Raw genomic sequence first — 11,837 nt, 5'->3', positions numbered from 1 at the left:
ACGCACCTGTACGGACAACGCCGGGCAGACGCAGGAAGGACAGAGGGGCGAGCATGAGATGCGTTGCATCTAAAAATGATGCACACTCCTAACCACCGCGATGGTTGAACGTGAACTTTCCCGTGACGGATTCTCTGGTTGCGTCGGGGGCGCGCCGCGGTGGCTCAGTGGCTAAGGCGTTCCGCTGCTGAGCACGAGGATGCGGTTTCGGTTCCCGGCCGCGCCGGCCGCTTTTCTGATGGAGGGAAAAGCAAAAACGCCCGTATGTACGAGATTTCGGCGCACGTTAAAGATCCCCAAATGGTCAAAAGTAATCCGGAGCCCTCCACTAAGCCGTGCCTCATCGCCTGCGTTTCGCCGGCGGGTTAAACCCTACAATCAATCAATCAATCAATCAATCAATCAATCAATCAATCAATCAATCAATCAATCAATCAATCAATCAATCAATCAATCAATCAATCAATCAATCAATCAAACAATCAATCAATCAATCAATCATCAATTGTCGTCTCAAGGTATCACGTCGACCATGTCAAAATAGAGTAATCGGATTGACGCCGGTTTCACTACGCGGGGGACGCTGGTTCGGTTAGTGTATTTTCTTTTGCTTCTTCCACGATCATTCATCGCGATCGCCTGAGAAAGTTGGCTTTCCTGCGGGGCGTGTTCGCGTTACAGGCGTCATTTGTGAGAACGCAAAAGCTTCGCTTTGAAATAAGCAAAAAAGCAAGGGCAATAAGGGCATTCGAAAATGTGAGTTCCAAAACAATGCCCTTACTGCTCCACAACACTCGACAGTAAGCCAGAGTTGTCAGAAACGAGAACATGAAGAGTACAATTTATAGCCCGTTTACATTTTTATTTTGCTGTACCATTACAAGCAACCTAGAATATTATTTCTTGAAAACGCTCGTGCAGTAATCGGCCTCAAATATCCTGCAAATATCTCACCTCTAGCGACTGTATTTATTAGGCATAACAGACATCACAAATGTGTTATTACGCTGCTGACTGCTCTGCTAGTTCATCCAGGACAGAAACGTTTGCCGGACCTTGGTTTTACGCTGCAGAATAAAAGTTTCGTTGGTGTTTATTTCGTTAGTAGGTGTAATAACTTAGCTGACCCATCTCCCGCCTTTAATTGACATTACATTTCTTTACTTGCCGAATATAGAGCGAAGCGGTGCGTGTGCGCTTGTGTATAGCTACTTAGAGCTCCACACTAGCGCTTTTAGAGCTTGCAGCGCCCACAGACTTGTCACTTCACCATTGTACAAACTTACAAACTAAAGCCTCATTCGTTCACGCAGAAATAGCGTCATAGCTTAGTATCGATTGGGAGAACAAATCGCAGCAAGCCGCGGCGCTCGGCCGACTAAACGCTGGCCCAACTGGTTCTGTCCGAGGGTCGGTGAGTTGTGCGGTAGTGCAATCAAGCCAAGCCATCCCGATTGTGCGTCTCATTAGGCGTCCAAGGAAATCGGCAAGGAGAAGGCAGAGAGAAGGACCGCACTTTCGAATTGATTGTTCGACTAAATAAAGCTGCATAAACGCAGCGAGGGTAATCGAAACAAAGCCTAGAGACACCAGACAACAATTTGCGCAAGCAATCACGCAAAGTTTACAAGTCACGCCAGCGTCGCTTTAGGCAATCAGGGTAATATGATATCAATGTTTTACAATAGATTACGGGATCAGGTAAGGCCTTGAGGTAGTTCACTATCGGGCAGAATACTTTGTAGATTGCTGAAAATGCAAGGTTAAATATTACCCGCAATAATTTAAAAACGTGGTTAAGATTATATAAATTGCGATACAGGAAGTCGTAGTTCTTGTTCCACGCGGCAGTAAGCTATTTGAAAAGGTGTCGCAGGAAACATTCTAAAATTAATTCAGCTGCAATGTAAGAACTCCTGTGTTCTTTTTGTGAGACGCCAGTAACGACCACCTTAGCGTAAGCGTTCTTGTCGATCTCCTCGGTTTTGACCCTATGTACTAAAAAAGTTAAGGTGAACCAGCTGTATACTGGCGGTGAGCGCGGCCACGGGCGGCGCTACGAAGCAAGCCTCCATGACGTCGACTTAAGGACTCTCGCATTTGCCGTCTGCTTCACTCGGGCTTGCTCTCCCTGCTATTTCTTTGCGCTCGGTTGACGTCTGATTCTTTTCCGCACCAGGTTTTGCGTGTAAGTAAGTTTTTATCATCATACTAGACTTAAAATCGCATACACTAACTCGAGGCGTAAGTAAAGTATAGCTTTGGATACCGCTACGGAAGAAACATTGCCGGCGTTGCACGATTCCTTACGAAGGGGATCCTGTGCGGAGAGCGAAGAGTCGGAGCTAGGCGTCAGCGTCTCTATTAAGCAATCTTTGCAATATTTCTAGCAATTTTTCGAACAATCTAAGCAGCTTCTAGTAAAGGGCAATAGCTACAATACATGACCAAAACAAATTCCAGGCCTTCGGGGCTGATGGCTTTGGCAGGAGGCATTACGATTCCCGGTAATCATATGTAAAACAGTTTCGGCAACCTTGCCGAATGCTCCAAAGTAATTTATCACATCACTTTACATTGTCATGGCATTAAAGTATGCTGACATGCTCTTTGGCGCGCAAAAAATGTAGGTTGAGTTCCAAATGACCCACTGTGTGTACAGGTCCATGCGTGGTTTATACCAGGCTTCTAACCAACATGGAGGTTTATTGAGCAAACCGAGGCACATCTAGGCTAAACATGCAGTAACACTGACAGTAGCACTGACAGTAGCTACTGACAGTAGCAGTAACACTGATGCAGCTGCCTGATGTTCAGGCCTGGGGGGTATTTCGGCACATTTCACACAACCATATTTTCCCAATATACACACATAAGTTATTGGAAAACTGCACTCAGGAGGAGAAGGAGGAGAACGAGGAGAAGGAGGATGAAACCTAATTTAACAGTAAAATCAAGCTGATTAGCGGGCCGAGTCCGCAGTCAGGACAAGAGAGTAAGAATAATTTTCTTCAATTCATAGAACGCCATCTCGAGCAGACCAAGATTGGTTTTTTTACGCCTGGAAGGATTAGAAAACAATGAAGACGTGCTTGGAAATATTCATTGGTTTTGATTGTTGTAACATATGCACGCATACTATTTATTGCGTTAGTTAGCGAGTATATCTAGCCTCCAACGCCGTAATCATGTTAAGAGTCAGTTCGTTATGATGAGGGCGGTTACGATAGAAATTGGGAGCACAAAAGCCGCCTTCGAGTACTGTGGACAACGTTATGGGGGCGCGATCGCGGTGGCGGAGCACGAACCTTCTCATTGTATACGCATGTGAATAATAACGCACCCTGCCTATATGCGCCTTCTTGTACTCAGCCTTAATAAGGAAAGGGAATTTGTGAAGGGAATGTATGCCGTACAGCCTGAAGAAAATAATCCCACGATCTTCTTGAGCCGCCCAAACATCCCCAAAGCTACTAATAAGGCGTTGGTTACGGTGAAGAAAAATTAATGCTTGGGGCACAAGAAAGAAAACCATTCATCTGATACACGTCAAAAAGTACGAAAATATCAAAGAGAGCCGCTTTATTATGTGCTGTGCGATGCGCATGTAGGGGCCCGCTGCTTGGTGCGTATCATTACAGAGTTTTGAGTCTTTATTAGAGGATCTAGGAAATCCTGTAAGCAAGCCTACGCATTTCGAATACTTGTCAAGGAGCTCTGACCGCTGAACCTCGTGAATGAGCTGGAAAGGACGAGTTACACGCAATCTTCTGACCGATGCTATGAAGAAAGTTGTTCTGTCTCTCCTCGTGGGTTGGTAACGTGTGCGGGATACAGCTTGAAATTATTCAGAGGTGTCGGAAGCTGGTAAAGATAACTGGATTACTAGAACTATGCTTTGTAATGCACTAGAGCAACAAAGCGCGCGATTTCTGGCACAGGAAGTGCTGCCCCTCACAAGCGGAGTGTAGCAGACGACAGCGTCGCGAGTCCCAAAGCCGACGTCAGAGCCATGGGGCGCCGCTTATTAAACATCTCATGGCCAATAACAACGGCAGTTGCGGCCCTCACGTTGTGCCTAGCACTGAACATATGTTGTACAGAAATGCGCGTCAACTCAAAATACATTGTGTTCCAGCGGAGTAAAAAAGATCTCTGAGAAGCTGCTGCCTAAATAACAAAGAAATACGAAGCCCTGCATCATTTTAAGCGGGAAAAGAAGACGACGGCCAGAGGCAACGAAACAATGAATCCGTTAGGCAGCTCGCTCTGCGTTCTTCTGTTGGGCGTTCTATGGAGGACGGCGCTCGCAACTGAGGAGGTGATAGTTCCTACGCGTGTTGGCCCTGTTGCTGGTGGCTGGAAACAGATTCGTCCAGCTGACAATGCGAAAACCCGGCAACTCGCAGTATACGCTGTCTCAACTCAAATACGGAGGCCCCTACCTTACGGCTACCGAATATTTCTTAACGTATTGGAAGCTTCTTTTCAGGTAAGCCGATTGAAGTTTTTAGCGGCCTGCGGCTTTTGAATCGCGCTTCTCTGCCCATAACGCTTGTGAAACTTAATACGGTAGTTGAAGTTGGCGCAGGAAGCCCCCAAAACAGTGATGGAGGTGACAATGACCGATGTAATATGTTAGTTATTTTTGATTGAGTTATACTGGCTATTGGCGCAATAAAACTATGCATTTTGTAGTGGCTGAGGCACGTAATGAATGTTTAAAGCTACCATCATTATTTTGTGGGGCTCAATTTCTTAGTTCTTCTTGTTATGTGAGACGGGTTTAATTGAATTCAATCTTCGAAAAGCGGGAGCCCAAGCTGGAGGGTAAAATGATAGGGGGACCATGTTACGTAGTTAGATAAAACAGATGTTCCTCTAATATTTAGAGCAATAAACAACATAACATCGCATTTAGGTCGCAGAGAAGCATGGGCTGAATTTTGCAGCGAGCTGTTGCCACAACTTCCATCAACAATAAGAGACCTCGGAATAACTATTATTGCTCAATCAGTCAAACCGTTAAGGTCACTATACTCGTATGAGACCGGTGATTATTTTGGGAAGCGTAAGGAGAGAAAATTGTTAAAACGTGCTCATCACTGATCATATAAAAGTCGCAGCGATACAGCTCCTAGTGCACCCACCTGCCGTCATAGGTGGTTCCTCCATTAACGTTTTCAGGGCTCGGATGATTATGAACATCACTTGGTATTAGTAATACCATTATAATCTTACTTATAAGACTATAAATCAAATGATATTTATAATGTAAATGTGTTTTAAACGTGAAGGTAGCCAGCACATATTAGAAAATCCAGGACTAGTCCGAGTACATATTAGTTGTTAGGTTTTCAAATTATGAAACCACTTTGGCCTGGGAATATCTGTAAGCAGAAGGACTACTCTCTGAAACAGAAAGTTTGTGCCAAGTTGAAATCTTATGTTAAGGTGGTCTACGTTCTATGTGATGAAGCCGATTTTTTCTGAAACGGTAGGGTAAACGAGTGGTGGGTGGAACAGCGCCGTGATTTCTTTGAAGTTTCAGTTCCTTGTTTGGAGTATTTCTGTTACATGGTCATGCTTATTTTTTATGAATATATACTCCATTGTGCATGTACAGCATATTATTTAAAAAAACCTCGATGACTGTAACATTTTTGGGCACACAAACGCGTGCCCCTACGATAACGGTGTGAGTCTTCCTCCTTAGTTTGTTTCCGTAAACAACATTATTGTATTTTTAGTTGTGTACACCAGGAATAATAAACCTTGTGTAGGTTTTTAAGTGAGCAGAGGAAGAGCCTTATTATGTGGTTCTCCTTTTCACCAGCGGTGGGGTGTTGGTGTAGGCAGCCTGCGATCGCGTGTAAGCTAAAATACCTAAATTATAAATTACTTTTCAAGCCTTGTTGTCTTGTCTGAAAATTATAGTTTGAGTCTGTCCTGCACTCGCTGTGCTTCCTCGACTCGGCTGAGGGTAGTATTTTGCAGTGGCTTAAAGATCAAAAACTTGATTTCAAAGATATCTTCGACAAGAGGCTCGAGTAGAGGAGGGATGCACAATACGGCGGTAAGCCTATAGACCTGAACATAGCTTCGTTAGGGGGGCTTTCAAGCGACGAGAGAAGACTGCCATTTCCCCACGGTTCATTTAATAGCCCTTTTCCACCTTCTTGAATTCTTTTCAAATGGAGTCTAAAAGTGTATAGCACAATTTAGTACTGTTAACTAGTAATCACACAATTAAGGTGCACACGCATCGAATGACGATAGGCCTCGAACAGATGGCAGTATGACATCGTCACCACAATTTCTTGAAGAAAGGTGAAACTGGATCCTTTAATACGCGTGTTTCAGGTGGTGGCTGGTGTCAACTACAAGCTGGAATTCCGGGTGGCAATTTTCTACTACGGCTATCTGCAGGTATTGTATCGTAATGCCTTGAAATAGAGATAAAAGTTTAACGTATATAAGGCAACTTTGGGCAAGTGCATTTTACACGATTGCTTTTCTATGATATCATAAAAGAAGACATTTTAGAAACATTTATAAGTACTTTTTACGTAACCAAAGGTCTTTTTACCAGTTTGGTTGTAGAGAAAGATATAGCCGTGACATCACTCAAACAGCAAATATTTATTCAGCAGGAAGAGCGTTATTACAAGTCCGCAATAAAGGCAAAACTTGTGAGCTCCTACTGGCCTCATCTAACAAACAACAAGATAGCGGATCTACAATACATTGTTTTACCTAACTATGGGCTCAGAAAATGTTACGTAAATGTTAGGCACTTGCTTAACGCAAATGTCACGTAAAGCAAGTTTGTTTCGCAGGCACTGAAATAGTAGATAGTTTATGTCAAGGAGGCTGGTAAAGTATTCTTACTTCTGCAGGTCTCCAATACGTTTTGTTTTTCATAATTGCTCTCACGGGTACTGTACATGGGCCCCAAATGGATCGAAAGCCTTTCCATAGGAAACAAGACCAAGAAAAACGCACACAAGAAACTCTTGGATAACCCGAATGCTTTATAGAGAAAGATGAAATTTATACGAAACCATTCATGGCGCTCAAAAACCGCGCACGAGTGGAAAGGCTCGCTGCACCACCACTCGTTGCCTCAGTTTCATTGCTTATCTGTGCACCATTACTTTTCTCCCACTATACGTTTTATATATTCTCTTGCAACCTATGCCATTGAAATATCCTATGGCATTGCGAAAGCACATTTTATCTCTTCACACCCCGATTCTGCCTCTATTAGCTCAGGATGGGAACTTTTCAGGCCAGGCGAATTGTTAAATCACGGAACGCCATGTTTGTTCTGTAGCCATATTGGTAACTTCAGTACAGTAGCACATGTGACGACTTGGTATGCATTTTGCGGTAACAATGATTTCCGCAGGAGATACCGGAAGCTCGTCGGGCCTGATAGCGCTCTATTAAAACGTTTCAGATCTATTTGAATATCATTCAAGCCTTGATAGTTTGAAATTTCCTAGCTACATAATGGTGGTATACAGTCGGAGACACCTAGACCAAGAAACCAGTTTGATGGCTGGCCAGGCAATAACTTGCATAAAATGCTCAAGTGAAATTTTCTAAGGTTACGGTTCTCTTTGTTATATTTTAAAATAAATGACTATGAACACGAGGCCTCATTCATATCGCAACCACTGATTCTTGGTGGGTCTGTATCTAGAAATATAGTTTGGTCCCGTGAATAAAAATTTTCATTACGTTGATCTGTGGCCCTCGCCTGGAGTGGCAAAGTTTTCAAATCAGACCAAGAACTTCGACTACTTACACCAATCTTTTTTGTTTGAATATATTTTAGGATACAGTAAACGTCGTTGTCTGCAGAACTCATAAAGCATGCCACATGCAGTTGGAATTCTTCGCCCCAGATAATTGTACGCTGGAAACACGTGCCTTGGTTAGGAAGTGGCGAGAGGTTCTGTGGCACCTAGAAGCAGTCTTTTGTTGATAGAATGCTCTGCGTTGTCAGTAAACGTGTTTGATAGCTTCACTCTAACATTTAAAATCTTTGTGGCATGATGCGGGTTTCGATTCCACCCAGCGTCGATGCACCACTATGAAGGCGTGTTCTACGGAAAAGAAGTGCCACACTCCGCCTCGAGGTTGCGTTGTAGCACAAGAACACACGCGATCGCCTGATAAACCACTTTCATCAAAGGCGACTCTCGATAAAACTAGGAATATCTGCCTGATAACTTTATTCTTGTGTCCGATTTGCGCCACCAAACGCGCGAAGGAGGCGGGTGACAGCACTCAATAGGGGAGCGATAATCAGGTGAGGTAGTGACTTCTGAGGAAGCGATGTTCGCGTGAATAAGTAATTAAGAGCGATGTTCACGTGAATGAATGACTTAAAGGGAAGCAGTGGTCACGTGAATAAAGGACTTATAGGGGAGCCATGATCACGTGGATCACTGATATCGCTCGGCGCTAGCTTACGACCATGTAGACAGAAAGAAAAGTTGTGGAATGCTTCCTCAAGGCTCTGAGCCCGGAGCTGCCATGAAGCAGCAATAAAGTTTTATACGGAAGTTTCACATGTTGAAATCGGTGGCCCGAAAAACGCGCCGAGGGAAGCGGCTGCTGTCTGGAATTGCCACCAAACGTTCCCCCACAATTACGCCACTGTTCCGAATCATGTCGAGCAACAGCCACAGAATCACCAATTTATTTGTCTAGTACACAAATGTTTCTGATCGAAGTTCAAAAATATTTTAATACGTTTTGCGGTGGGCTGAGGTAAACAAGAGCCTGCCTTTGTCGATATCATGAGGAGGATGTCTACAGATTACCTGTATTTAATCCGGAGCCCTCCACTACGGCGCGCCTCATCGCCTGCGTTGCGTCGGCGCGTTAAACCATACAATCATTCATTCAGATTACCTGTATATATAATTAAGGTCGTCCAGAAGGCAAATGGATTTTTCACTCCGTACAAATAGGCACGCGGCCAGCATTAGACCTACTTTTTTCTTAGGGCATTATCATGTTGTGTTACCCGCTTTAGAATACTATTCTATTGAAACCTTCAGCGCCAGAAGGATCTAATCAGGTGATATCAGTTATACCGTTCACCCGATGCGCTTCTACCAACCTTTCTTTTAGTTTTCGTGCGGATGCGAAGCCTGATCCATAAAACCCGTCTATGACATGTACCAGCTTTGGTTTTATACCACAATAGAGAGTGTTTTATCTATCCAAGTAGATAACTCTTAGAGAACATTAGGTGGTTGGTGCCTGAACCTTGTTATAAATATTTGTATCCAGCGGCCTTAGGTGCGAACACATGCGGGTCTGACAAATTGTCTTATCATTTGTGCGTTGCCCCCATTGTAACGGATTTTTGCAGTTAGCCAAAGACTAAGCACGGATATGAGAACGACGAGAGGAAGCTACTGAGATCACTTTGCACGCTTTCCGCCTCCCGTTATGACCCTAAAAATTAAGAATATACACATTACAGAAACAGTCGAAATAAACATAATTTCTCAATGCGGTGACTTTGCACTTACGGGTTATCAGTAACAATATATTAGAAGTTGACATCTATTACGTCTACGAATTTTATGCTCTGGATGGCACATTTTATCTGGTTTTATTCCAATTAAACATTTCAACAAGATAACATTTTATGCAAATGACTCAACAATACCTTTAGTCGCTACTTTTTGACTCACGACAGGAGCGACTCATTCTCATGGGCTGAATTCGCCACTTTCGCACAACTTAGATCGAAGCAGCGGTAACGCCTCTGAATCCAAAGGTTTTGATTTGTTTTTAAAATAACCTTTCTTAACGATAGCGTTTCCTCTATTTAACTTGGCAAATGTTACTGAGGGTGCTTGTCGTATGCTGAGCTGGGATGTACCACCTCTTACGTTCTCATTTCCTCGGCCGCATGCAGGTAGAGGTGTCGGATACATTTTGAGCTTGAAGTTCCATGAGGTAGATTAGCGTGTCTACGCGCAACGTGTCGAGTCAATGTCCTTACTTGTGTTACTTTGCTGTCTTTATGCTCGTGTCAATCAGTGATAAACATTCTTTACGCTGGTGTTATCAGTGAGAAACACTCGTTTCTCACTGATAACACAGCCTTCATGGAGAATAAATATTTTACACCTGTGCGGAATTGGTTGCCTAATTGCACGAATATCAAGATGGGAGAGCCGCGAAGTTCCGAGTTCTTAAAGTGCTGATAGTCGCCCGTAATCGCTAAAAGTGTGTAATTGCATTGCTAGAGGCACCTTTCTTTGACAAGGATGATACCCAGTGGTTTGGTCATTTGGAAAGGGAAGTGCCTCTGGAAAATTAGTGTGTTGGTTACATTGTAATGGGGTTCAAAGCACACCTTCAGCGCTGTTATTACTTGCAGATATTATGCATAACGTCTAGCGTAGAGGAGGAATCTAAGAATTGTAATCTACATGAAAGATTACCGACAAAATTAGCACAAATATTTTTATGTGAGGGGCGCACCAAAACTACCGCAACACAAAGGACAAGGATCGAATCGACAATGCAGTAAAAAGAGTAGGTGCTCTGCGGAGTCAGTGATTTATCTCATGGTAACTTAAACCAACCGTAAAGATTCCATACAAAATAGACGGCACAATTCTGCGTGTTTTTCGCTTAGTGTCGCCAGGGTAAAGGATTTTCTTCCAAGCTCGGACTTCCTACCTCCCAGCACTTATTACGTGGACGTACAGTCTGAATCTCAGTTCCCTTCAGAAATAACTTGTTACATCAAAATTCGCAACAACTCGAACGGCTCTCCAGAAACTGTTGATTTGTTGTTTTACAGACCCCATTATCTGTAAAACAACAACGAGAAATTGCTTTTCATTTGCCGCATAAAAATGACTTTTCAATGGTTTTGCTTAAAGAAATGGCATAAAGCTGTTTATGCATGTTAAAAACATAGCTTCTATTTTCAATTTATGATGGCTGTGTCTAGTGTGCAAATACTGAATTGCAAAATGTACTTTTTTTCAGTCTCTTAGATTATGCACTGCAGAGCTACACCAGCCAATACGGGCTCAACGAATAAATCTAACAGAATTTAGCTGCAGAGAAGAAAGAAGGGAATAAAACTTTTTTTCCCACATGGAGAGTCCCGTGGATTTGAAATACGTATTTTATGTTCTTGCTGCAGCCACTTCTACTTACTTGGCTTTTTGAAACTCTGCTTGCCGTAGTGTAATTTATTTTATTGGAAGTGCTTCACGGTATACTAATAGAATTTTCAAGCATCGGTCACGTTTACTATTTTTGGCGCGCTCGGCATAACCTGCATGCGGAGTTTGTTCATCATAAGGTCTTGATGACCATATGCCTTGCATTGCACCGGGCACGTTTTACGACGGAAAAGTATTTAGCCCAAGCATTCTTCGAAGGCTAATGAACCTTTACCCCAAGGCCAGGTATGTGCACTGATTTTAAGTAGCTGTGTAATACAAATTTATTCACAAGCTTCTGTAAACTACGTTCACATGTACTAACCAAACGGAGTAGATCTGAGGCGGAAGCAAATCATGGAGGCAACAGAGGGGGGGGGGGGGATGATGGCTTTGCGGTGTCCGCCGCCCGTCGAAGCGCCTAACATGCCTCTATAGTAGTCCTTCTGGGAAGCAGCTCTCTTTGCATCCATGAAGTCTTGAAGATACCCTTGCGTTCATATCTTTATGTTGATAGAATTAGAAGTTGGGTAGACGTAAGAAGGACGTACATAGTTTTTGTAAGGACAACTATATAAAGGCGTCGTAAAGGCTCGATGATGATTGAAGGCACATATA

The 11,837-nt window shown here is 43.3% G+C and overlaps 1 long non-coding RNA gene across 1 annotated transcript; it reads left to right on the top strand.

Moving 5' to 3' along the window:
• The first annotated feature begins 4,078 nt into the window (after nucleotides 1-4,078).
• Nucleotides 4,079-11,149, top strand: LOC144148973 (uncharacterized). Its single transcript, XR_013318131.1, has 3 exons — nucleotides 4,079-4,492; nucleotides 6,364-6,429; nucleotides 11,038-11,149. It is a non-coding gene; the product is annotated as an uncharacterized LOC144148973 (long non-coding RNA).
• The last annotated feature ends 688 nt before the right edge of the window (nucleotides 11,150-11,837 follow it).

Source organism: Haemaphysalis longicornis, unplaced genomic scaffold, assembly GCF_048455015.1.
Source record: "Haemaphysalis longicornis isolate Haplotype H1 unplaced genomic scaffold, Haemaphysalis longicornis Haplotype H1 scaffold_8, whole genome shotgun sequence".
NCBI lineage: Eukaryota > Metazoa > Arthropoda > Arachnida > Ixodida > Ixodidae > Haemaphysalis > Haemaphysalis longicornis.
Note: the sequence above shows the minus strand (reverse complement) of the source record. Positions and strands in the feature narration are given on the sequence as shown.